The 27,281-nt window shown below is 34.1% G+C and overlaps 1 long non-coding RNA gene across 1 annotated transcript in view; it reads right to left on the bottom strand.

The window, feature by feature from the left end:
* Positions 1-1,736: 1,736 nt before the first annotated feature.
* Positions 1,737-27,281, bottom strand: part of LOC116276400 — a 37,503-nt gene continuing 11,958 nt past the window's right edge. Inside the window, exons 2-3 of the long non-coding RNA XR_004185903.1 lie at positions 27,224-27,276; positions 1,737-2,856 (exon numbers count right to left, since the gene is read on the bottom strand). This is a non-coding gene — a long non-coding RNA (uncharacterized LOC116276400). The remainder of the gene's footprint in view (positions 2,857-27,223; positions 27,277-27,281) is intronic.

Raw genomic sequence — 27,281 nt, 5'->3', positions numbered from 1 at the left:
TACTATGCTTTTTACCTGTGTGTGAATATAAGTAACTCAATTTGCCATGTAGTTAATAAATTCATTTTCTCTTGCTTCCTATGACTAAATGTCTGGCAGCAGCAGCAAACAAGTGGCTTTGATTCCCTGAGATAAACACTATCTTCTCGATTTCTGCTTTTGTATTTTCATTTGCTCTAGAGGTGAGATCTATTTCTGAAAGGCTGTGCAGACTTTCCTGAGTACCATCTTCTGGGCATTTTCAATTCTTGAGTTTAGAAAAGAAAAGCTTTTGAGTTTACTAAAATCTATCTCAGCAGTGCTGCTCAAAATTATGATTAGTGCTCTGTATTTGGGAGGCACATGTGTTGTTAATGTCTATGGAGAAAATATCAAGTGCGAATGTTTTTGAGGAGCCAGGTGCATATAATGACAAGAATGACAAAATTCAAGATACATTTTGTGAATAAATATTACAAAATTTGCCATGACTTTTAACAAATTATTTGAATCTATTTAAATAACGTGATTATATGATTTTCAAAATCAACCTTCAAATCTTTTTATCATTTACTAAAGTTCACCTGGGCTTTTTGTATGTTGATCTTACAAAAACTATTTCATCCATGGAATAGATTAAATGTGCAGCATACTTGGTGCTTTCTGGTTTGGAAATCAATTCAAAGCAATATCAAGTCTTGAAATTTTAAAAAGTTTGTGGCAAACCCATGAGGCCACACCAAAATAAACTATTTTTAGATCTTAGAAAATCACATTTAAAAGTGACTTCATTTCGTGAAATATTGTCTTCAACTCCCTTGTTTCTATGACACTGAGTTTATTTTTAATTGTCATATCTATAGAAATGCTGGTCAAGCAAGAAAGTAGAGCTTTATGTTTTTATTCTATTATGAAACTAGAACATGAAGAACACAATACCTAACATTTATTTTTCACAATTATAGTATTAATTTTTGATGAGGGTGTTTTCTGGGAATCACTGAAGGTAGCTGAATTGGGTTGGGTTGCCTAAATTCATCTGGGAATGCAGGATGTCTATGAATAATCGGTTGGACTACATGAACACTTTTTTTTCTCTAAATGACATCACATAAGAAAAAAAATAAAGTTGACAGGGCTTCAGCTTACCTCCACTTTTGAATGCCAACTGCTTGACTTACATTAACTTATTTACTCCTCACAAGGAGTAATGCTATCATTATCCCCATTTGGTAAGAAAATTCCTTCTTATAGATTTACCCAAGTCTACACCTGAAGGGAGAGATTGAAGTTCCAAGTTTTTTTCTTTTTTTTCCCCCCCATTTCCATAGGTTATTAGGGAACAGGTAGTGTTTAGTTACATGAGTAAATTCTTTAGCTGTGATTTGTGAGATTTTGGTGCACCTATCACCCAAGAAGTATACAGTGCACCCTATTTTTAGTCTTTTATCTGTCACTCCCTTCCTCACTTTCCCCCTAAATTCCTAAAGTCCATTGTCATTCTTACACCTTTGCATCCTGATAGCTTAGATCTCACTTATAAGTAAGAACATACAATGTTTGGTTTTCCATTCCTGGATTACTTCACTTAGAATAATAGTCTATAATCTCATCCAGGTTGCTGTGAATGCTATTAATTCATTCATTTTATGGCTGAGTAGTATTTCATCATATATATGATGTAGTACTATATATATAATATATATCTATTATATATCATATATATGATATATATGATTGATAGGTATATATATATGTGCTGTATATATGATATCACAGTTTGATATCACAGTTTCTTTATCCACTCATTGATTGATGGGAATTTGGGCTGGTCCTACATTTTTGCAATTGCAAATTGTGCTGCTATAAACATATGTACGCAAGTATCTTTTTCTTATAATCCACATTACCTCCTTTACTTCATTTCATCTAACGTAAGCTAAATTACTAACATGTAACAAGTATTTTCTTGTTTGTCATTTCAAAAAATCACCTTTTGGTTGTGTTGATCCTTTGTATGGATTTGTATATCTCAATTTTGTTCAATTAGGATCTGATTTTAGTTATTTATTTTCTTCTACATTTGGGATTAGTTTTTGTTTTTCTGGTTTGCCTAGTTGTGATGTTAGGTCGTTGATTTGAGATCTTTCTAACTTCTTGACGTAGGCATTTACTGTTTTCTACATTGTTCTTAGTACTGCTTTTGCTGCATTCCAGAGATTTTAGTATGTTGTGTCTCTACTTTCATTTGTTTCAAATATTTTTAAAATGTCTTCCTAATTACTTTGTTTAGCCAAAAGATATTTAGAAACAAGTTGTTTAATTTCCATGTAGTTGTCTGGTTTCAACAGATCTTCTTGGTATTGATTTCTCTTTTTATTCCAATATGGTGTGAGAGTATGATTGTTTGGATTTCAATTTTTTTAATTTATTGAGACTTTCTTTATGGCCAAGAATGTGATCAATCTTACAGTACATCCCATGTACATAGAAGAATGTATATTCTGTGGTTGATAGGTGGAGTGTTCTGTAGATGTCTATTAGGTGCAATTGGTATCAAAACTGAGTAAGAAAAAAAAAATGACCAACTAAAAAATAGACTGAGACCACAGGGTTTCAATGCCACATTTTGCCAAAGTTACAAAGAAGAGGTAGTACCAATCCTTCTCAAATTATTTCAAAAAATTGAGGTAGATGACTCCTTCCAAACTTATTCTATGAAACCAATATCACTCTGATAGCAAAAACTGAGAGTAGCACTTATTAAGCAAAAGTAAAGCCCTCAGCAAAGAGAGGTAACCTGAAAGCAAGGTTCCAGACGTGGGGCTGAGTTCTGGGTCTTTTACGTTGTAAGACTATGGAAGTCTTCTGTGGGTTCTGCAAAGAAACAACAAAAAAAGAATACTACAAGCCAATATCCCTGATGAATATAGATGCAAACATTTTCAAGAAAACACCAGCAAATTGAGTCCAGTAGCACTTTTTTTTTTTTTTTTTTTTTTTTTTTTTTTTTTTTTTTTTTTTGAGATGGAGTTTCACTCTTATTGCCCAGGCTGGAGTGTAATGGCATGATCTCAGCTCACTACAACCTCTGCCTCCTGGGTTCAAGTGATGCTCCTGCCTCAGCCTCCTGAGTAGCTGGGATTACAGGCACCCACCACCATGCCCAGCTAATTTTGTAGTTTTAGTAGAGACGGGGTTTCTCCATATTGGTCAGGCTAGTCTCGAACTTCCAACCTCAGGTGATCTACCCACCTCCACCTCCCAAAGTGATGGGATTACAGGCATGAGCCACCACACCTGACCCAAAAACTTAATTCACCATAACCAAATAGGCATTATTCCTGGGATGCAAGGTTGGTTAAACATATGGAAATCAATACATGTGGTTCACCATATAAATGGAACTAAAAACAAAAGCCATAAGATTGTCTCAATCGACACAGAAAAGCTTTCAGTAAAATAAAACACTCATTTATGATAAAAACCCTCAGCAAACTAGGCATTTAAGGAACATATCTCAAAATAACAGCCATCTATGACAAGCCTACAGCCAACATCATCATGAATGGGGAAAAGCTGAAAGTATTCCTCTTGAGAAGTAGAATAAGACAAGGATGTCCACTCTCCTCATTCCTATTCATCATAGTACTAGAAGTGCTAGCAAGAGCAATCAGGCAGGAAAAAGAAATATAAGGCATCCGAATAGGAAAAGAAGAAGTCATATTATGTCTTTTTATTGATGATATGTTTCTATACCTAGAAATCCCTAAAGAGTCTGTCAAAAGGCTCCTGGAACTCTTAAACAACTTCAGTAAAGTTTCAGGACACAAAATCAATGTATAAAAATCAATAAACTTTCTATACATCAAGAATGTTCAACTTGAGAGCATAATCCATTCATAACACCCAAGAATATAATTCATCTATTATAGCCACAACATAGTAAAGTACCTAGGAATACATCTAACCAAAGAGGTGAAAATTCTCTACAAGGAGGACTACAAGACATAATAAAATAAATCATAGATGACACAAAGAAGTGGAAAAATATCCAGAACCTACAAAGAACTCAAACAAATTTACGAGAAAAAAACAAACAACCCCATCAAAAAGTGGGCAAAGGATATGAACAGGCACTTCTCAAAAGAAGACATGCATACAGCCAACAGATACATGAAAAAATGCCCATCATCACTGGCCATCAGAGAAATGCAAATCAAAACCACAATGAGATACTATCTCACACCAGTTAGAATGGCAATCATTAAAAAGTCAGGAAACAACAGGTGCTGGAGAGGATGTGGAGAAATAGGAACATTTTTACACTGTTGGTGGGATTGTAAACTGGTTCAACCATTGTGGAAAACAGTATGGTGATTCCTCAAGGATCTAGAACTAGAAATACCATATGACCCAGCCATCTCATTACTGGGTATATACTCAAAGGATTATAATTCATGCTACTATAAAGACACATGCACACATATGTTTATTGCAGCACTATTCACAATAGCAAAGACTTGGAATCTACCCAAATGTCCATCAGTGACAGACTGGATTAAGAAAATATGGCACATATACACCATGGAATACTATGTAGCCATAAAAATGGATGAGTTCGTGCCCTTTGTAGGGACATGGATGCAGCTGGAAACCATCATTCTCAGCAAACTATTGCAAGAACAGAAAACCAAATACTGCATGTTTTCACTCATAGGTAGGAATTGAACAATGAGATCACTTGGACTCTGGAAGGGGAACATCACACACCAGGGCCTATTATGGGGAGGGGGGAGGGGGGAGGGATGGCATTGGGAGTTATATCTGATGTAAATGATGAGTTGATGGGTACTGATGAGTTGATGGGTGCAGCACACCAACATGGCACAAGTATACATATGTAACAAACCTGCACATTGTGCACATGTACCCTAGAACTTAAAGTATAATTAAAAAAAAAAAAAAAAAAAGAAGTAGAAAAACATTCCATACTTATGGATTGGAAGAATCAATATTGTTAAAATTACCATATTTATCAAAGCAATTTACAGAATCAATGCTATTTCTATGAAACTTTCAATGTCACTTTTCAAAGATTTAGAAAAAAATCTAAAATTCATATGGAAGCAAAAGGAGTCTAAATGATCAAAACAATTCTATGCAAAAAGAACAAAGCTGGAGGCACCACATTATCTAACTTCAAACTATACTGTAAGAATACAGTAACCCAAACAGCATGGCACTAATGCAAAAACAGATGCACAGACCAAAGCAACAAAATAGAGAACCTAGAAATAAAAATGAATAGCTACAACCATCTATTCTTTAATGAAGTCAAGAAAAATAAGCAAAGGAAAAATGTCTCCCTATTCAATAAATGATGCTGGGATAAGTGGCTAGTCATATACAGAAGAGTGAAACTAGACCCCTACCTTTCACTATCTAAAACATTAAATCAAGATGGATTAAAAATTTAAATGTAAGATCTAAAACTATAAGAATCCTAGAAGAAAATTTAGAAAACACCATTCTGGACATTGGCCTCAAGAAAAAAATATGACTAAAACTATGCCCTTCACAAAGATCTAATATCCAGAATCTATGAGGCACTTAAACAATTGAATGAGAAAAAACAAAACAAAACATAGCCACATTAAAAAGTGGACTGAAGAGATAAACAGACACTTCTCAAAATAAGACATACAAGTGGCCAACAAACATGAAAAAAATGCTCAACATAACTAATCATCAGATAAATGCAAATCAAAATTATAACAAGATGCCATCTTCTTGCAGCCTGCTTTGTCCCTAATTCAGCTAGGTCTGAGTTCCTGTCCCATGACCAAGAGGAATAAAGCACATGAACACTGGAGAGTGAGTACAGTAACCCTTAATAAGCAAAAGGAAAGCACTCAGCAAAGAGAAGGGACCTGAAAGCAAGGTGCCAGAAGTAGGGCTTAGGACTGAGTTCTGGGTCTTTTATGTTCAAGAGCGTGGAAGTCTTCTTTGGGTTCTGCCCAAAATGGGAGGGTTAAAGTTCTCTCCTGAGGGTGTTGCATCTGCACATGCCTGGGATTGGCCAGAGTGACTTCATCTTAGTTATTACCCATGAGTGCCTAAGTAAAACACATGATGGGGCTAAAATCCCAATGCTAACGTCACATTAAAGACATTATAATGAGTTGGATCAAGTTAAGGACATTTAGGTTGATCTATTGCCCCTGCACCTAAGTTGGGACAGTCCTTTCTGAGCAACATCCTGGCATAAGGGAATGGTCTTAACTATATTTCTTCCCATTAGCTACAGAGCCAGTGCAGGTACAGTCATGTCAATACTTTTCTACTCCCAAGACCCTCCCTCTCTATCTACTTAACCAGCCTCTAACTGCCTCCTCTCTCAATCTCATACCAGTCAGAAAGGCTATAATGAAAAATTTAAAAATAATAGATACTTGTGAGGCTTGGAGAAAAGGGGAATGCTCATACATTGTTGGTGGGAATGTAAATCAGTTCACCCTTTTTAGAAAGTAATATGGTGATTTCTCAAAGAACTCAAACCAAGACTACTATTCAACCCAGCAATTAGTGAGTATATACCCAAAGGAAAACAAATCATTCTACTGAAAAGACACATACACTCATGTGTTCATCACAACACTATTCACAATAGCAGACATGGAACATGGAATCAAAAAAGGTACCCATATATAGTGGATTGGATTATACACACACACACACACACACACACATACATATGTGTGTGTGTGTGTGTGTGTATGACACATATACCCATGGAGTACTATGCAGTGATAGGAAAAGAACTGAATCATGTCCTTCACAGTAACATGTGTGGAGGTGGAGGCCATTATCCTAAGCAAATTAATGCAAGAACAGTAAACCAAATACCACATGTTCTTTCTTATTAGAGGAAGCTAAACACTGGGAACACATGCCACAAAGATGGAAACAATATATAATGGGGACTCCAAAAACAGGAAGAGGGGAAGGGGTGAAAGGGTTGAAAATGTACCTATTGGGTGCTATGCTCACTATCTGTGTAACAGATCATTTGTAGCCTAAACTTCAACATCACACAATATACTAATTTAACAACGTGCACAAGTACCCCTCAATCTATAATAAAAGTTGAAAAATTCAAAATGTCTTTTCAATTTTAGTCTCGATATATATTTGAGGAAGTAGAGATGGGGAAGTGATTTGAAATCTCTAGGAATAAAGTGCTGGGAACTCAAGTAAAAAATGAATCTTCCTGCAGGTCTATACCAAGCGCAAGTTTAATTTTTGTATAATGTCAAATATTCCTACAATACATTGCTCATATTTTTTCATGTGCACATGAAAAACATACATAAACAGACAAATTGTGGAGCTGCATTGCTGTTTGTAACAGAGTTAAAATGTGCAAGAACTTTGTTAAACAAATTTAGCTAGTAATAAAAAAAATTTCAATTCACCATCCCATAAAAACCAGCTTTTTTTTTTCTCTCTCTTTTATCACAGTCCTTGAGTTAGAGCTGAAAAGAACAAAATATACAATATGAAGTCTTAACTACCAGTAAGTCCTTCCTAAACAGCTTCTGGCTTTGTGATTTTTTTCTTCTCAAACTCTTTTGAAATAAGCTTCATTTGGAATACACCCTGAAAGCCAACTGTGTTGGAAAATGTTCACAATGTTCTTGTAATTTTTAATCTATTTTCTCAACCAATAACCAATCACGTCATATAAAAAACTGTGGAGAGCCACCCAGAGGCAAACTTTTTATATTACTTCTGAAATATTCAGTGATTTCTTAGAAAATCAAATACCTCTAAATTTTAAAGGATTACATTAATGGCTAAAGGGCAACATTATTAAACCTTTATTTCTCCCTTTAGAATATTTAGGAAACTGCAAATTGGTTACATTCACTTTTGGAAAATGCCCTGCTATGTAATAATCCAATCCCTTCAATTCAGCCCGTTAAAAAAATTCAAAACTCATTATAATTTCTCAGGGAATTTTTATTTTCAGTCACTTTCTTTGTACTAGGTACCAAAAATGTTGGTTGTGTATGACTTAGAGCAAATTTTACAAATGTAGAAATTTATTTCAGTATTTGCAACTTTAGCTACTTGTAATTTCTGTAAATTTTTAGAATATTTTCTTTTGGTACTCTTCTACTCATAATCACCTGCTACTGGGTAGTATTTTAGTAATTTCTATGATTTTAATTTATATTTTCACCCAAAACATAACGTGAAATATTAATATAAATAATAAAAATGACAATAGCATATCCATCTTATATTTGATTGCACCTATTATATCTTTATTCAACACACACACACTTTTTTTTTTTCTGACAGATTAAAAGCTCTTGAGGGCAGAAAAATATTTAATTCCTTTCAGTAATATTGCTTAGAGGCATTCAATAAATATGGTTAAGTGACTCGAATTAAGCAGAATTCTGTCATCAGGAGGGCTACAAATAAAGGAGCAAATACATTGATGTAAAGAAGAGAGGTCTCTTGGGAAAGCACTTACTTAAGCAACTTCAACTATATAGTGCCTTATCACTGCACTACAAAATATAGTGGTGGAAAAAATCACAGTGGAAAAGGTGGATTTCTTAACTTCTGATTTGGAGCTAATGCTTTGATTCAGCCTACATACAATGTAAAGCCAGGAGTAATAAAAATCATGGTAGCCATTGTTAATGTATCCTATGCTTTAAGGAAGTCAACTTTCTATAATTAGACTCATATAATTAAATCAGACCAATAATAGGTCAAACTTGAGTTATGTCTCAATACACAATAATATTTCTTGTGTTTGACTTAAAAATATTATAAGGATTTGACAAAAAAAAAACTTTAATCGTCATTATACATTAGTGGTGCCATTATTAAAGGTTAAATGCAAAACTACACTGGAAATTGACTTGTGAGAAGATTGTATGCTGAGCAGGTCTGCTCATCAGACTTCATGGAGCATTTAACATATTAATACATTTTGAATTAATAATACTTTAAAAAATATATTTTCCCCTCAGATATTAGCCCATTTTACTTAGTTCATCAACCTTGTTCCTGACATGGTCACTAATACTACATAATGCTGTATAATGCTACATAGGTTTTGGATTATTTAATGGGAGTGAAAATAATTTTGAAGTATATTTTCAAATATAAGAAAATGTTCAATATCTCTTGTAGCCAAGTGAATAATAATGTTCAGGCCAAAGCTGAGATTAACTGTCTTGTGGCAATTTGGGTCCTCTTTATAGGTCTCAAAGAACATTCAATAAATTATTTCAAAGTCAATGGCATTAAATTGCTTGTACAATACAATAATGTCAACTTTTAAATTATTATTGTTTTTAATAATCTGTTGTTAATACAATGAAATGATTTTACATAAGTATGCAGGTTAAATGTGTAGTTGTATTTAAATAATTATTGCTCTGATCTGAATGTTTTTATTCCTCAAAATTCATATGCTAAAATCTGAATCCCCAACGTGATGGTATTAGAAAGTGGGGCCTTTGGGAAGCGATGAGATCATGAGGGTAGAGCCCTTATAAAAGAGACTCCCCAGAGAGCTAACTAGTCCCTTCTACCATATGAGGACACAGCAAGAAGACGCTGTTGGCTGGGCCTGGTGGCTCATGCCTGTAATAATAGCACTTTGGGAGGCTGAGACGAGTGGATCGCTTGAGCTCAGGAGTTTGAGACCAGCCTGGGCAACATGGTGAAACCCCATCTCTGCCAAAATACAAAACTTTAACCGGGCATGGTGGCACGCATCTGTGGGCCCAGCTTGGAGGCTGAGGAGGGAGGATTTCTTAAGCTCAGTGAGTGAATGTTGCAATGAGCTGAGATGGTGCCACTGCACTCCAGCCTAGGAGACAGAGTGAGACCCCATCTCCCAAAAAAAGAAAAAAAGAAAAAAAGTGCTGTCTGTGAACCAGGAAGAGAGTTCTTACCAGGTATTGAATCTACTAGTGCTTTGACCTTGGATATCCCAGCTACCAGAACTGTGAGAAATAAGTTTATCCAGTTTATACCATTTTTGTTATAATGGCCCAATTGTACTAAGACAGTAACTATTTTATTTCGTTACAAAGAGTAAGTAAACTTTAATTAATTAATTCAGTTTAACATATATTGTTTAGATTTGTTCACATGAAACAATTAAATATTTGGTTTTGTATTAGACAGATATTGATGTTTTGTCTATCAGTTATTTCCCTTCATTAATAAGCATTGCCTATTTTTATTTGGAGATCTACCTTGCCCTCATTCAAAGCCCTTGTAGTTTGAATAGAGCTAACATTAAACCCTACCTGTAAGAATGCCACATGGGCCAGGGCAAAATCAATATGAATATTCATACCTCTGGCAAAAGAATTGTTTTCAAGTACAAATGTGTAACTTAATACTTCCTAATAAAGATTCAGACTGGTCATTTGAACTACTGAGAAAAATGAATTCTTATTCTCAGAGTTTTAAGCCAGTAAACTATATTTTTAAGCCAAAAAAGCTACTAACCATCTTGTCACCTTTTGAATACTTTGTATGAAGCAGATACTAAGGAAAGTAGAGATACAGAGTGATAGATTTCCAATGAACTGGGTCCAGCACACCTGAAGCAGTGTTGTGGACATTGTCAGACACTTTCCCAGTATCTGTTTCAGGTTTCTTCCATTGTATGGAAACCATGTCAACTTTGTGGAGCTGGCTATAAACCCAGTTTGAAGAAAGGGCTGTGATTGCCCCATACCACCAAGCTTAATCATATTCCACAAGCCATAATGACTAGTTCACAGATGGATATTCAACCCCGAATTAAATTAATCAATAAATAGCATCTTTTTGTTCACAGTGATGGACTCAGGATTAGAAAAATGTCTTAACTTGATCGAAAATGTTAGATTTTAGGAATTTAGATAAAGGTTGTGGAAAAAGAAGTTATTTCTTCCTCTTGGACATTTAGTGCATCAGTGTGAGGTTGGATTTGTTTCAGGCATTTGGCCACCATCACGAGCCTCAACTTCATGATGAATCTGACATATGGGCAGCATCGAGAGAAAAATCACACAGAAAGGAAGCCAGAACCCTAATAAATCTGTTCCTCCCTAATAATGGATTTTTAATTAAATGAACTAATAAACTAATAAGCTTCTTGAAATATCTTAAGTTGGGTTTTCTCCTTGAAATGCCTGAAAGTATTCAAATTGACATACTTTTTCTACTCCTGGGCTTTTAGGTTATATAAACTAAGTAATCCCCTTTATTTGTTTAAGGTAATAGAGACTGACTTTTGTCATTTGCAAGTGAGAAAACACAGAGTAAGGCAAATAGTTGTTTTGGGCTTCAGACATATGTATGAATCTTCTAACCAGGTCATTCACACATACAGATAAATGATGGATAGATAGATAGTAATTTTTAACCATGGTGGCATATTAGCTTTCTCTCATTTCTATTCTAAATCAAAAGTGCTATTTTCAAGTAATAGAAGAGGGTCATTCCTTAAAAGAACTAGCGTGTCTGCACATACTTTAAAAATATGTTATTAAAAGCATTATATTTTTAAGTTTACTTTTAGCAAGATTTTAATTTGAAACCCTGAGAACTCACTGAATTAATTCTCAAGAAAAAAAGCATAATAAAACATAGTTTTATATTAATCAGTAGAGACAAAACTAAATCCTTCCATATCGAGACATTATTTTATCAAGTACATGAGCTGTTCCTAGTCTCCAAGAATAATCCAACTACCTGAACTCAGGTTCCCATTTCCTTGTTCTTTCTGAGGAAATTGCATCCAGTTGTCCCTCTTTTCAGCCAGTTTTCAACACAGCAACCAGATTTCTAGAACACAAATCAGATCACGCATTCCTCTACTCCAAAGCTTTCATGTCTTCTCATCACTTAAAGAGTGTACTCTTAAGCATGGCATTCAAGGGCCTTCCTGAACTGGCCCTGCCAACTTAACTATGCACTTCCACCACTCCTTATCCCCCATTACCAGATTTGTGTTTTAGAAACACTGAACTACAAATACTTTCCCAAACATGGCTTGTCCTTTCCAGCCTCCATGCCCTTACAAGTGTCGTTCCCTGTCTTCCTCCAAGGATGCAAAGGACTGGCCTTATACATCATTCCAATCTTATCTCAAAGATTACCCTTTTAATGTTACTTTTCCAATTCTATCACCACATTTTGTGTATACTTTTATCATAGTATATAACATATTATTGTGCAAATATTTGTTTAACAGAAGCTATTAATCTATTTGACTGGCTAAAGAGATTAATCGAGTTCACAGATTTATTTTTGGTTTACATAGTATTTCTTGACATACTAAAATTTGAAATGTTTCCAACAAAGTCTCTCATTGTAATATTCTTTAGTGCAGATTGATTTTATTGTATTTTTTTTCAGTTTCAAAGAATAGGACTCAAATCCAAAAATCCAGAATCCATCTGAGAATAAATTGTTCTATGATAGATCTATAATGTATGGAACATTTTCTAACGTAATCACAAAGATCATTTAAAAACGAATAGATCAACAGCACCAGCACGTCTGATTAAATGTCATTTTAATAATAAATAAGTCCAGGCTATTTTATTTTTCTTGACTCAAGTTAATAGTATACATACTCAAGTGTAAAATCCTTACACTAAAAACCACCATGATAATGAGAAGACAAGCTATAGACTGAGATAAGAAGCAAATTAGTCAATTCAAAAATGGGCAAAAAATCTGAACAGATACCTCACCAAAGAAGATATTTACTTGGGGACAAGCATATAAAAAGATGTTCCATATCATATGGCATTAGGAAACTATGGAATTATACATTAGAATAACAGTGAGATACTTATATACACCTATTAGAATATCCAAAATCCAAAACACTGATAACACTAAATGCTGGTAAGGATGTGGGTCAACTAGAACTCTCACTCTTTGCTGGTGGGAATGCAAAATATAGCCACTTTGAAAGACAGTGTGGCAGTTTCTTACAAAACTAAACATAATCTTCCTACATGATCCAGCAATTATACTCTTGGGTATTTACTCAAATGAGTTGAAAACTTACGTACACACACAACTTTGCACTCCAATTTTTATAGTAGCTTTATTCATAATTGCCAAAACGTGGATAAAAAACAAGATGCCCTTGAGTAGGTGAATGAATACGTATACTGATATATTTGAAAATAAAATATTATTCATTGCTAAAAAAGAAATGAGCTATCAACACTTGCAAAGATATGGGGGAAATTTAACTGCATGTTACTAAGTGAAAGTAGCTCATCTGAAAAGGCGATATATTGTATGATTTCAATAATATGACATTCTGGAAAAGACAAAACTATGAAGACCATAAAAAGATCAGTGTTTGCCAGGAATTGGGGGGTGAAGTAGGAATGAATAGGCAGAGCACAGATTTCTTGGCTAAAACTATCTTGTATGACACGCTAATGTTGGATATATGTCATTCAATTTTCATTAAACCCAAAGAATATACAACACTAAGAATGACCTTTAATGAAAACTACTGACTTTGAGTGATACTGATGTGTCAATGTAGGGTCGTTCATTGTGACAAATATACTAATCTGCTGCAGGATATTAAAAGTGAAGAAGGCTGTGGCTGTGTGGAGCAGAGAGTGTATAGGAAATCTCTGTCGCTTCTATCTATTTTTGCATGAAACTAAAGCTGCTTTTTAAAAAAGCATTTTTTTAAAAAACTCTAATAGAATTTTTGTTGAAACTCACAACTTCTAGTAAATATAGATAATAAAATCAGGCCTCATTTATACCTCTAAAAATCTGCAATTTTTGTTCAAATGAAAAATCACTGGAGAACTAATCCAAAAATAATGTTTGTGCAATCCATTGGTCCTGATATATCAGTATCAAATACTCATGGTTACATTTCTAAGCACGTGCTTATGTAAATATACCACAAAAACAACATTACTTAGTAATAGTGACTACTATAACAGTTAGAGAATGGTTCAGGTGTCAACTACACTGAGTAGTAATTACTCCATTGTCAAGAACTATAAAGGATCTGAGATTTTATCCTTCTTGCAAGCTAACAAGTTAAAGTGATAAAATTTTATAGATTCTGACACAAGACATAAAACTCCTCTGTCAGAAATTAAGTATGGATTATTATACACAGCAATAGCAGTATCTCCAGTAATGGCATTCCTGTGCTGTTTCCCTAAACTATAATTCCCAAATAACTATATGAAGTAGGCCAGTTGACAACTAAACAGGCAATAGGTTGAGTTTCGGAGCAAACCTCTGAGCTTAGGAAATTTAAATACTTGATAAAGAGTACTGAGCATGTTTGATGTTTGTTCCAGAGGAAGTCATTGCCTTTACTCTACTGATAGCAAGCATATGTGCATATTGTTCCAGAAGGAGATCGGATCTGTATCTTCCAAGATGGTTTGCTAAACAAACATTTTAGAAAAAATACCAAGGATCAAAGGACAGTTGGTGTCTTGCTTAAAAGTTGTGTAGTAATGTGAGAGATTCATAGAGAATTGTTCCCCAGATTCTGTAAACATCTAAACACTTTTTCACTCTTTAAAAAACTAAACTACAGTGTGCCTTCCAAAATTCAATTTATCAGGCTATGAAAATGAAGTTTTAAGGAAAAGTGTTTCATTTATTTCTCTTTTTATGTGATTTATTTTTCTTTTATTTATCAGATATTTTTGACATTGCATTTGTCACTGAAATATAATTTCTGCATATCCAAGGGTTGAGGATCACTGAAATTCACTTTAAATGTTAAACTATAGGAGCTGAAGATACCTGACACTATTTACAATTAGAGATTCAGAAGAGCTACATATGAACAAATGTTTAAGCACTCACAGAGGTGAAAAATGACTTTGATGCAAAATGAGTTATTTTTCTTTTATTACTCAACAGTGCAAAGTAGCCTCAAGGTGAACTTTGCATCTATTTGGAAAATTAGATTGTGGTGTCATTATGTCTCAATGTAACCTCATGAAATCTGAGAATATTTTTTTCTGCTCTCAAACTGAACATATTACCATTAGAATTTCCTACAAGGTGAAAGCTGATAAGTTTATCATTGAGTCCAAATTCATGCTTTATTTTTAACAGCTTCATTCTGTGTAACAGAGTGAACTGAATATCACTGAGACAAAGTAAAATAAAATTATTAAAAAATTGAAAATAAAAACCCACCAAAATTGGTTTTATATGTCTTTTTAGATGTTTCAGAGTATCAGCACACTAAAATGATCTTGTGCAACTTAAAGCAACTGTAACCAGTTTGGGAGAAAAAAGACAAAACCAAAAATGAATCCAGCACTTATAAGCAAAGGAAGCTCTACCCTAAAGAGAAATATCCAAAGAAAAACAGATACAATTTTTCAGGAAATAACATTTTTTTTTTCTAATACAATGGATTACTGTTAAAAATAGGCATCCCAGATAAAGGAATAGGCTCTCCACATCATAAAATATGACTTCAAAAGAACAATATATTTTTTGATCATTGGACATTATTGAAATCATGGTACATCTGAGTTATAGTAGCAAATAACAGATAATAGGGTTTTCAATTTTCATCAAAATGTCCATAGTCACAAAGAGAAAAAACATAAAGTATAGCATTGCCTCAAAGAATTTATAATTTACTTTTGAAATATTAGAATGTATATAAGAAAAAGAAAACCAACAATACGATGCTGGCTAACTCATTTTTCTTCTTTCCTTGAAATTATACTTTTGTACTTTAGTGTATTGATGTATGTACATGCCTGCGATGGTTAATACCAAGTGTCAGCTTGATTGGATTGAAGGTTGCAAAGTCTTGATCTTGGGTGTGTCTGTGTGTGTGTTGCCAAAGGAGATTAACATTTGATTCAGTGGGCTGGGAAAGGCAGACCCATGCTTAATGATCAGCTGCCAGCATGTCCAGGATAAAAAGGAGGAAGAAAAACATGAAAAGGCTAGACTGGCTTAGCCTTCCAGTTTACATCTTTCTCCTGTACTGGATGCTTCCTGCCTTTGAAAACACTGGACTCCAAGTTCTTCAGCTTTGGGACTAGAACTGGCTTCCTTTCTCCTCAGCTTGCAGATGGTCTGTCGTGGGACCTTGTCATCCTGTGAGTTAATAGTACTTAATAAACTCCCCTTTATATAGATATAGATATAGATAGATAGATATAGATTAGATATAGATATATATAAGTTCTATCTCTCTAGAGAACCCTGACTAATACACTGCCTCTATTACCAAGCCATAAGCTTTTTTTTTTTTTTTTTTAACGTAGATGGCTCCTCTTTAAGAGTTCAGGGTGGGATCACGTAAGTGTATGAGCTTATGTAGGTCATGGAAGCTTGATCACTTGAACCCTTTGGACTTACCTTGTTAGAATCAGCCTTACCATCCTAAGCTTCCTAATTATCTGAAGAACCAATGATTAGTTTAAGAACAAATTTAAACTAATTTAAGTTGGGTTTATGCTACTTGCAACTGGAAGTGTGTTAGTACAATTAGAATCTGGTATAGTAATTATTACGTTTCCCAAGTATCAAAAAGTGAATCATCACTTGCACGCAAGTAGAATCAATTATGCATCTCTCTTCCAAAATGGACATACAGTAAAATTATATCTGTATCATGAAATCAGCCATGGTGGAATATTTACATCACAGAAATTGGCAAATGCTTCGCACTAGGCCCTTCTCAGCTTTTCATGAGAGTCATTTACTAAACATTTACAAGGACGCCAGGCGACATAATCTACAGAATCATGTCTTCCAAGTTAGATTCATATGACTATATCATCCAGCATGTAGCTTTTAAAAATTGAAGAGCTATTAATACTGCTAATTTTCCTCATGTCTGGGGATATTTTTGAAACTCTTTGGCTTTAATTATAAATTACACTTATGCAAGTAAACCCTGAAACCAAATTTGACTTGATGGGAAAATATTCAAAATGATTTAAGATGTTACAATTTCAAGAGACTTCTTACACATTAGAATGAAGCAGGGCTTCTGTGTATCTTAATAAAGATAAAGCACTTGTTTGGCTTTTTAATAACAAGAAGACTAGCAGCTGTTATTACCAATATTACTTATTTTACTTTAATTAGCCTCTTCTTAGTAAGTTTCTCCTGTGATTATGTATTTTATTCTTCTTGTGAATTTTTCTCTGCATCTTCTGCATTTTCCCCTCACATTTTTAAGTCTCTTTTATTTAGAAGTTTTTATTTCTTTCACTCTCTGTGGCTCAATAATCTTTCAAAGCCACTCTACTTTTGCTTCTCTGGTTGAACATGTGGGTTTATCTGTTTCTACAAAGAACTTGAGTTAATGTTGTTTTTGCTTAATTCTAATGATATCTGAAAATACCAAAATCTTATACTGAATAATAATTGTAATTTTAATGACACTTTATGAACACAAAGTTAGAAATATTCTATCTCAGCCGGGCACGGTGGCTCATGCCTGTAATCCCAGCGCTTTGGGAAGCCAACGAGAGTAGAACACTTGAAGTCAGAAGTTGGAGGCCAGCATGGCCAACATGGTGAAACCTGTCTCTACTAAAAATACCAAAAATTAGCTGAGCATGGTGGCGGGCACCTGTAATCCCAGTTACTCAGGAGGTTGAGGCAGGAGAATCGCTTGAACCCAAGAGGCATAGGTTGCAGTGAGCCAAGATTGTGGCACTGCACTCCAGCCTGGGCAACAAGAGCAAAAACTTTGTCTCAAAAGAAAAAAAAAAAAAAAGAAAATAGAAAATAAATATTCTATCCCAATAAATACAATTATTTTAGTTGAATTCATTATGCCATTAATTTATTTATTGGCATACAAATTAAGTATAAATTATCTTCTTGCCTCTCTGTTAAGCACAGGTAAATTGAAAAGCAATGCTTGCTGTCTTTCTCTAAAGAATAATAATCCAGATTCATAAATGTACTTTTAAAATACAGTCTGAGAAGAGTTTTCTGGTTGTGTGTACACAGCGTAGCTAAGAGAAGCACAACAAATCAGGAATTAAGTAGTCAGGAAAGATTCAAGGAATTACTGCTGCTGTCTAAGCTGAGATATGATGAAGAAAGTGCTAAGAAAAGGATGGAATATGAAGAAAAAGAATGTCTCATGTAGAGAGATGATCATATGCAAATGCATTAAGTTCAGATAATGGGTAAACTTGAGTAATGTAAGTGTGAGGATTGGTAAGGGCAAGGCAGCAGCTGTTTACAATCAAAGATTTGTGATCTGTATGATCTGGAAAACTCCTTTTTATCTGACTTAGTCTTTTCTATGCCATTTACTTATCCACGGGCAACTCAATCACACAAAGATTGATTTTTCCATTTCTTGATCATTTGACTTAGGCCCTTTGTTTTTTTACTATCCTTCTGAATATTTATTTGTGAACTATTCTCTCTCACTCTCCCTCTGCCCTATCTTTCTCCCTACAATTGCCACCTCCTCTCTCTTGCAACACCTCACTGTTCAATATATAATTTCTCACCATTGCCAGAACAGAATGGTATGGCTTGATTTATATTTTAGACTTTAAATGTGTTTCAAATAATCTTAAATTTTTATTATGCATTATCTTGCTCTCTATTCAAAAGTGATCCAGGCTAACATGATAAGTGGTTGTTGCAGTTAAATCTAACTTATATTTTGAAAACAATTAAATATAAATATTTTGGAGGTCATAATAACAGAAAACCTGAATCTGTTACTAAAACACCAGGTGTTTGCGCTAGGCCCTATTGCTTATTACACAGAAAGCCAATCACTGAGATGAGTATTGCCAGGGAAAAAGGCTTTATTCAGGTGCTGCAGCAGAGATGGGGAGTCAGTGTCAAATCCATTTTTTAACCAATGAAAATTATATGTTTATATGGAAGGGAAGAAATGTATCCATGTTTGAGAAAACAGAAATGTGGGGGGTAAGAAAGAGGAGGTGGACAACAGGAAGCAGGTGGTCAGATAGACAATCATAATGGTTGAGGGATCTGGTGTCTAATTTTCCAGATGCAACGATCTGGTAAATTTCAGTTCCTTAATACTATCTGGGAGACCTGATGGTTGGTTTCTGGAGAAAAGAACTCAGAGATAAGACAAATGTAACTTTCTCAAGTTTTTAGACTGTGGGGTCAATTTCTGTATTTATTCAAAAGAAACCATAAATATGTGTTCCATTGGACAATAGGGCAAGATTCATGCTATGATGCAGGAGTGTTATGGTAGAAATACGTTTTTGCAAGAATTCCTTCCTCTCTCTCATATCCAACCATTATTTTTCTTTCTAGAAATGGTCCTCCAATATTATCAGTATGCATAACTCTTGGCATTACATATAACCCAACCTTGCAAATCAGAGTGCAATGTGAATAGTTCAATAATGGGCACCTGATCTAAGCTAGCTTGGATAATATTGCTGGGAATATCTTTAAAAAGTGTACTTAATTTAGGACTGCATGCAGAGAGCATGTCTAGATTTTTTCTTCTTTGTGAGAAGTATTAATTAAAGTTTGCCACATAAGAACATTACTAACAACATTAAGGCTTAAAACAACACTTGTTTTTAAATCTCATAGTTCTTGTAGGTCAGAAGTTTGGGCATGGCTTAACTAGGTCCTCTGCTTCAGGGTCTCAAAAAGTTGCAGTTAATGTCCTAGGCCAGTTTCAAATCCTTGAAGAGTATTCACTGATATGTGACTATAAAATACAAAATATTTCCAAAAATAAAAAATAATAAAATTTTGAGTTTTATACATGTAGTACAGTTGTCTAAAGACTATTAAATCACTGTATCTAAGATGATGACAGAATATCCAAAATATTCAAGCCATAAGTATCTTCTCTGGGATTAACTTTCTATATTGGGCTTAGAGCATTCACCAGTAAGGCTAGAGTTTCTGATTTTTTGTTTTTAATTTATGCATTATTATCTACCTGTGGGTACTTTACCTAGGAAAATTTAATTCATTTGCATGACATTTGAATTTTCTTCAACTGATGCCCTTTACCTCACTTATAAGTTTGCAGAGAGTTTTCTGGGTACAGTGGGAGGCATGGTAAAATATTTTTTGTTTTTAATTGATAGAGAGTTTCAAAGTTATTATTACAAAAGCAAGGCTACTATGGCTACTATGGCAATCACCTACTTATCGATTAAATGCATCCATAGACTCAGGTTTGTTTGTAACTATGGATAGATAATCTTATTGAACCTACTCATGCATTCTTTGGAGATATTTTTTAAGAATTAATTTTTAGAGATGATGTTTCTGCAGATTAATACAATTGTAGCTTATCTCATATATAAAAATCAACTCAAATCAATAGGATACTTAAATGTTTGACTCGAATCTATAAAGTTAATAGTTTGGGCAATGATTTCTTGGGTAGAACTCCAAAAGCACAGGCAAAAATAGACAAATGTGATTGCATCAAACTAAAAAGTTTCCACACACCAAAGATAACAGTTAACAAAGTGAAAAGAAAGCCCACAGATTGAGAGAAAATATCTGCAAACAATACATCTGAAACAGAGCTAATATCCAAAATATATAAGGAACCCAAATAACTCGACAGCAACAAAACAAATAACCCAATTTACAAATGGTCAAAGGTCTGAACAGAGATTTCTCAAAAGAAGAGACACAAATTGTCAACAGATATATTAAAAATGACCAACATCTGTAATCATCAGGGAGTGACAAATTCCAGATAGCTCCTCACTCGTGTCAGAATGACTACTATCAAAAAGACAAATGATAACATGTGCTGGTGAAGATGTGTAGAAAAGGGCATGGTTGTACACTGTTGGTGGGAATGTAAATTAGTACATTTTGCAAAAATAGCATGAAAGTTTCTCAAAAAAAATAAGAGCAACTATATGATCCAACAATCCCCTTTCTAGGTATATATCCAAGGGAATTGAACTTGGTATATGGAAGAAATATCTGTACTTTCATGTTTATGTAAGCATTGTTCATAATAGCTAAGATAAGGAGGCAACCTAAGCACCTATCAGTGAATGAATACATGAAGAAATATGGTATATACACATGATGGAATACTATACAGACTCAAAAATTAAGAAAATTATGTCATTTAAGACAACATGGATGGAACTAGAGGACATTATGCTAAGTCACATAAGCTTGGCACAGAAAGACAAATACTGTAAGGTTTCAGGCATTTGTGAAATCTAAAAGAGTAATATGTGTGGAATTTAAAATGTCTATCTCAGATTGCATAATATAGTATACTTCAAAAGAATATCCTATGTCCATTCAGCTTTTCTTCCTCTATAGCACTTTATTTATTTATTTATTTATTTATTTTTAGTTAACAAATAATAATTGTGTAAATTTATGAAGTACAATGTGATGTTTTGATATAAGTATTCATTTTCATTATTTTAAAATTTTTATTATTTATTTTTAAATTTTATTTTAGGTTCACAGCTTTTCAAAATACAAGCAGCCAAGTCACAAGAACATTACCCAATTTATTTGTATTATTTCTGTTCACAGTCAATAACAAAAAAGTTTGGCTGAGAAATCTCCCTTCATTCTAGAAAATCAAACATATTTAAAGAAGTTTTAGATAAAACATGTCAGAGAGCAAATTTTGTCTCTTTATTAAGAACCTAATGCTATGTTCATAGGGCTTGATTTATCATTTTACAAAATATTGCCTTGTCATTCAGCATAGTAGTGAAAAGTGAGTTGCAGGTTCTCAACAAGGGAGAACTCCAAGAATTTGAGAATGGGTTTAGAAAATGTTACTACTGAAATGAAAGCTAGTAAGCAGATTGCATAAGTCAAATAAAGTAACTATTCCAAGAATGCACCTATATATGGAATTCAGATATATCTTAAGTAGCTTAATATGAAATGAATCTCAAGTCACCACTCAAAACACGGAGATGACCTATTTCACTGACTTGACAGTAAGGCAGCATTTTATGTAAAGGGGAGAAAGAAGCTTGTGCATCATTCAAAACAATCCAGAATTTAAGTTGTGTAAGTAGTTATTATGAGTAACATAGGCCTGGAAAATTAGAGGTATATAAGGGAAGATCAATAGAGAAAACTATCAAATTTATGCATTTAGTAAAAGTCTCAAAGCAATATAAATACATCACTAGATCTAAGATGATGGTGGAATAGACAAGATGGGCATGGCATAACTGATTTTTCTGGATAGGTATGTTGTAGAGAAAGATGCATCAGATATTATTCATGACCACCATATCCTTTTGCTCTGATATGTGATTCCTAAGCTATTTCCATTGGTCCAAGGGAAACAATCAAAAAGTAATTGAGCATCTTGTATTATTAAACAGAGATTTCTATCGACCTTTGCATTCTGAACCCAAAAAATATGAAGACATGCCTTTCAACCTGACCTATATCAAGGTACAGATATGAGACACCACTGAAAAAGGCTGCCATCTCTTTTTCCCTCTCTCTCTATCCCATACGTTTCTTAATTACACACCAGGAGTATGAAAGCTTAAGTACTTTAAACAGAAGAAATTTTCTACAACTCATATATTATAGTGATAATGTGTAATAATAACTCCAACCTGTACTAACTAATTGGATATTTACTGTGAAGAAGATCAATTCATATGAGCAAAACAGAAGCTATGAAATGGATATTGAAATAAAGAGTTACACAGAAGTAAAGGAATTTTAAATTAACTTATATTAAAATATTGTTAAAACTAAGGCATGCCTCATTGTACATTCTTGGTATTTGATGAGGATATTTAATCAGTTGTTATATAAAATCCATTTTATACTCTACTGTACACCAACGTGTTTTTTTTTTTAATTGTCAATACATAAGTAGAGCTTAAAACTATGAAAATGCCAGAATATCAATAGGATTTCTTCTAACTTTGACTCTGGTTAACCTGAGCATTAATAGAATTTGAATTGATATTAAATTAGCAAAGATAATTTATTTAAACTAACTTCAAATTTACCTTAACTCCATAATCCTTTTAAAGAAAAAATGTGCTATTGGGTTTCTTGAATTAAGAAGATTTATGAAAAAATATGTTTACGACTTGAAAACAAAGTCTAATCATAACACAGAAGTTATGTTTATCTACCTGTTCCCTACTTTGGTAATGAGCAAAAAGAAAAGAAAACTATATCTACATCTTTCTTGTTTAATTGATGATTAAGATTTCTAATCCAGCTTCCAAGATCCAGACATCAGACTGCTATTTCCAGCTACAGATGGAGAGTAGGCAAGCCTTTCTAAGATATAGAGGCAGACACAGAATTCGGTTAGAAGTTAGTTGAAGAGAAGCCAGAAGTTTAAGGCCTGCCTGAAAATAACCAAAGTCAAAGAATGTCTGAATTTAAACCTCACTCACAAAAACTGTGATGAGGAATGAATAAATATAAAAGTTTACAAATGCAAGTTGGAACTAAGTTTATCTTACGGTACAGGGAGAGGAGTCAAGGGAAAGTGCCACCTCTATGGTATGCCATGAAGAACCCCAAAGACACAAGTCTATGGGCATGTTATTCACATTGTTTTAAAATATAAGTTTCCAGTTCTAGATTCTTGAGGAATTGTCACACTGTCTTCCACAATGGTTGAACTAATTTACACTACCATTTGACCCAGCAATCACATTACTGGGTATATACCCAAAGGATTATAAATCATTCTACTCTAAAGACACATGCACATGTATGTTTACTGCAGCACTATTCAAAATAGCAAAGACTTGGAACCAAACCAAATGCCCATCAATGTTAGACTGATTAAAGAAAATGTGGCACATACACACCATGAAATACTATGCAGCTATAAAAAAGAATGAGTTCACGTCCTTTACAGGGACATAGATAAAACTGGAAACCATCATTCTCAGCAGACTAACACAGGAACAGAAAACCAAACACCACATGCTCTCACTCATAATTGGGAGTTGGACAATGAGAACATATGGGCACAGGGAGGGGAACATCACACGCTGGGGCCTGCTAGTGGGGGCGGGGGTCAAGGGAGGGATAGCATTAGGAGATTAGGAGAAACACCTAATGTAGATAAGGGCTTGATGGGTGCAGCAAACCACCATGGCACATGTATACCTACGTAACAAAACTGAACGTTCTGCACATGTATCCCAGAACTTAAAGTATAATAATAAAAAAGATCAATGCAGAAAAAACTCAAAAAAATATAAGTTTCTTCATCTTTTAAATAAAAGCGAGTAATAGATAGCTCATGAAAATAAAATGTCTGTAAAAATTAAGTGAAATAATAAATATATAACATGTTGCTGTGACTACTATTTAAGTGGTCAATAAATAAGGATTATTAATAGAAGAATTATCTCTTGTAACTCCTGTCTAGAAGACGTAACATCTACATTATTTCAGATAATATTTGCATAGGAATCAATTCACTTTCCACTGAGAACTAGAAAACTATCAGAAGCAGCTGGAGTAGGAAAATGAAGTTTGAAAACCAAAATTGATGGAGTCCTGCACGAGAACAACAACAACAAACTGGAAACGTTGTCTAGGATAGGCCCTTGTTGACACTGAATGAAGCGCTACTTAGTAATTATCCAGAGTTAAAACATGTGAACTTGATTTTGTCACTTTTCTGTAATGTCAATGTCTACAAATAGCAAGTATTTTAAAACACAACCCAGACCGTCTATATCTTGGCAGAAATGCTAAAATAAATACTTAGCAGATTTAATAAGAACTTACTGTATGCTTTAAATTTTGATTTCCTAATTCTTCCCTTTGTAATTTATTCTTGGGAGACACAGTTATTTGCTATACTAATGGATCAATAAAGAAAATATCATTCAGTTAAGCACATGCACATAAAACAGAGAATTACAGAATTTCTGATAGAGTTCTGAGGTCTATAGAAAAGCCTTTGTTTCATTTGAGAATTTACAGATTTTTTGAAAACAGCACTGAGATTAAATATGTGAAAAGGTTCTACTATAGTGTTTGGGACATTGTTACAAAAATATACACATGAAACCTATTCATTTTTATTACATATTAAATATTTTTAAACACCTTTTACATGTAACACTGCTGAGGTATATAGGAAATTATAGGAGAGTTATAGTTTCTCTAGAGACACAATTTTTTTCCTATTTATGCAGTTTTTGAATTATTCTCACAAGCCCAAATTAAGCAGTTGGTCTTCATTTTCCCTATTTACAATTTATTGATTTATCTTATACAGGAAATAAAAGAAAATGTCAAATTAAGATACGTAGAGTTTAAAACTATGGAAATATCATTTAAATATGGCACTGCAAGAATAATAGATCAAAGAGTTTGTCACATTTCTATCTCAGAAGGCTTTCAGTGAGGTAAGTTTAGACATAAGAGTATGATTCTATTATAAGAAACTAGAATCCCAGCACTTTGGGAGGCCGAGACGGGCGGATCACAAGGTCAGGAGATCAAGACCATCCCAACATGGGCTAACATGGTGAAACCCGTCTCCACTAAAAAATACAAAAAACTAGCCGGGCGAGGTGGCGGGCGCCTGTAGTCCCAGCTACTCGGGAGGCTGAGGCAGGAGAATGGCGTGAACCCGGGAGGCGGAGCTTGCAGTGAGCTGAGATCCCGGCCACCGCACCCCAGCCTGGGCGACAGAGCGAGACTCCGTCTAAAAAAAAAAAAAAAAAAAAAAAAGAAAGAAACTAGAATGTAACTCCATAGACAGCAAGACCCTACACCTTGCTATAGAGTTATAGCTGTTACTCAAGACTACCGTTAACCTTCAACATTCTGAACAAAGAAAACTATAGATTATAACCTGACTTCGCATATATTCATAGAACTAGCCATGAATAAAGACATTGCCTAATCCAATTTAATCTTCAGAGTCATATAAATTAAGGTAGATTTATTTTTCAGTATTTGATAGTCTAGCTATATCCTTAGGTTTCCAGCCCATGTACATGTTTACAACACTTTTAACCTAGTATTTCTAATAATATATTTGAACAATCAGGACGTTAAAATGATACTGTCAAATATTTGCATTAACCAAATGAAATTTAGCTCCGTGGGCAATTATATCCTAATTGACATTCTAATATGTGTAATTAGAATGTTAAAGACATACTTTCTATGGAATATCACACACAAAATAATACATTTAGGTACATTTTAGCACCTCACAAAACAATGTATTCATATATTTAAATTTATTTCTCTATTGCTTATTTTTTTAAGTAACTAAATGTGAAAAAAAATGCATAATGAAAGTCCATTTCACAGTAACCCAAGCGCCCACCTTATAATGCTCCTGATTTCTAACCTCATTAAAATTTAATACATATCATTTGAAAACTCAAATACTGTGTGCTTGGGGGCAAGGTCTTTTACATTCGTGCTGTGAGAACACTGCCTGCTTTTCTCTTTCCTGAAGCACTTGGCTTTCCAAAGCTGTAAGTAACAGGGTGGAAACAACAAACTCCCCAGAGGATGGTCAAGGATTATACTTTATTAGATAGCACATATAGAAACTGTGGCATGTTTTTCAGTATTTTGAAAGTGTTTTTGCTTTCTCAAGTAAACCATGCTTACCAGATAGATTTTTTATATCATGAATGAGACCAACCTTATGGACTAAAACTGTTCAGGGCTTTGTTATTGCATTGTTCTAGAGGTTAAAGTGATGAAAAAAAAATCTGTATCTAAAGTACCAAAATGTGTTAGAGATGTTTCTGGAGTGTGGGTAAAGAAAGCAGAGGGAGGGGATAAATTAGATAACCATCAACAAGTCATAAATTTTCTTTATTTTCATGTTTTATCCTGCACCCACCACCATAACTGGGTAATATTTTTTGTATTTTTAGTAGAGACGGGGTTTTGCCATGTTGGGCAGGCTGGTCTTGAACTCCTGACCTCAGGTGATTTGCCTGCCTCAGTCTCCCAAAATGCTGGGATTACAGGCGTGAGCTACCACGCCCGGCCACAGACTTGATTTTTATGCTGTCCAGAACCAGGAGAATACTATTATATTTCATATCCTCCCTACTCCCGATTACAATGCAAGCATTTTCAAAACAGAGAATTTTGACTCTTTGGTTAACACATGTAGCCTCAATTCTAAGAACAGTGCTTGGCACATAGCAAATGCTTGATAAATACTTACTGAATGGACAAGTACATTTTTCATCACATTTTCCACAGTTGAATATTTTCTCTCTGTC

The sequence above is a fragment of the Papio anubis genome, chromosome 8, assembly GCF_008728515.1.
Source record: "Papio anubis isolate 15944 chromosome 8, Panubis1.0, whole genome shotgun sequence".
Lineage (NCBI taxonomy): Eukaryota > Metazoa > Chordata > Mammalia > Primates > Cercopithecidae > Papio > Papio anubis.
This window is presented reverse-complemented; position numbering and strand designations above follow the sequence as displayed.